The sequence below is a fragment of the Calidris pugnax genome, unplaced genomic scaffold (genome assembly GCF_001431845.1).
Source record: "Calidris pugnax isolate Ruff unplaced genomic scaffold, ASM143184v1 scaffold41, whole genome shotgun sequence".
Taxonomy (NCBI): Eukaryota; Metazoa; Chordata; class Aves; order Charadriiformes; family Scolopacidae; genus Calidris; species Calidris pugnax.
In genome coordinates this window covers 29,106,287-29,107,784 of record NW_015094509.1, presented here as the reverse complement: position 1 = coordinate 29,107,784, position 1,498 = coordinate 29,106,287, and the positions used below count along the sequence as shown (strand labels likewise).

The following is a 1,498-nucleotide window of genomic DNA, read 5'->3' as shown; positions in this document are numbered from 1 at the left end:
CCAGGAACCATCCGGTCCCCAGGACACGAATGCTTTCCCCCCCCCCAGCTCTCCGCATCCTGCAGACATCAATATTTTCCAATGTTTGCCCACAGGACCCGCATGCACGAAAGTTAAAACTTCCCATGGCAGGGAAGCGATTATGCTCCCCATCACTTCCAAATCGCAGAGCGGAGGGGGGGCGAAAACATCCTCCGGGTGCTGTTTTCCAGGGGCAAAAAAAAGCAGAGGAATTGGTCCCCCACCGCTGCCCCCCATCCCTGTCTCCCCTAGGGATGGAGAGAGACACCCCCCCACCACCACCACCACCACCCTGCACTCGAGAAAAAAGCGCAGACTGGAGAAGTCGTGTGTCCCCCCCCCTCTCTCCCTCCCCCTCCGAGGAAGAAGGAAGGGTGGCCGGGAGCCCCTTACCTTGCAGAGCTCCCCAGGTTTTATATCCTCCTTCTTCCCTTTGTCAAATTCCAAATGGAAACCAGCAACATATCCAGGGGTAACCAGCCCAACATTGGGCAGCGCGTGAAGTCCAAAAGGATGGCAGAGCTCGCTCTCTCTCTCTCTCCCTCCGCTCCCTCCACTCTCGCCTCTACATATATATATACATACACACTTTATATATATATATATATGTATATATTAAACGGGAAAGGGGGGGAAAAAATCCTAAAAGAAATGGGGGTGGGGAGGGAGAGGAAGGGAGAACCTTTGGTGTCTCTGCGGACAGGCAGGTGGAAGAGAAAAGCTGAAAATAATTAAGCCGGTTTTTGAGGAATCCTTAGGAGAGGGGAAAAACGCAGTTAAAAGCCAGTAAATCATTAGATCCAAGCAGACAATCAAGTCTTCTCCTTTAAAAAAAAATATACAGCAGGGTTCAGAGTAGCTTTCCCAGCAGCGAAGAGCAAGAATGGTCTTCTTCAGAAAGATATGTTTGTTTAAAATCCACTCGTCTGCTTTTCTTTCTTTCTCTCTCTTCTCCCCCCACTTTTTTTTTTTTCCCTTTTTTTTTCTTTCCAAATTCTGCTTCTGAATCTCTCTCTGTGAAACTAGATCCAGTCTTTTTGTAGCCAGGGGCTGCATTAAGGATTACATCAGGCTTTTATAAGCTTTCCAGATCACACATTAGAGTGAGAGAGAGAGAGAGAGAGAGAGAGAGGGGGAGAGGGAGGGAGGGATAGGAGGGAGGGATAAAATGCACACACACACATACATACACACGCACACGCACAGATCGGAGCTTTGTAAAACAGGCAGCTATAGGCAAGGACCCCAACTGCCACCGTATCGCATCGGGCATGTACCGCTAGCCTATAGGAAGAGAGGATGGATGGAAGGATGGATGGATGGATGGATGGATGGATGGATGGATGGATGGATGGAGCAGAGGAACCAGCGGGAGCCGGAGCGCGTTGGCAACGCAGCCTCCCCGGGACAGCTTAGCCCTAAGCGGGGAGCCAGGAGGTGAAGAGGGAGCCGGGATGCTGGTGGTGGTGGGGATGGC

General features: G+C 51.0%; 1 protein-coding gene across 1 annotated transcript in view; it reads right to left on the bottom strand.

Moving 5' to 3' along the window:
* The window catches only part of LOC106902057 (brain-specific angiogenesis inhibitor 1-like), an 83,246-nt gene extending 82,136 nt beyond the window's left edge, over positions 1-1,110 (bottom strand). The window contains exon 1 of the mRNA XM_014965223.1: positions 415-1,110. The gene's annotated coding sequence lies outside the window, so the exon portion shown is untranslated. The remainder of the gene's footprint in view (positions 1-414) is intronic.
* Positions 1,111-1,498: the final 388 nt, after the last annotated feature.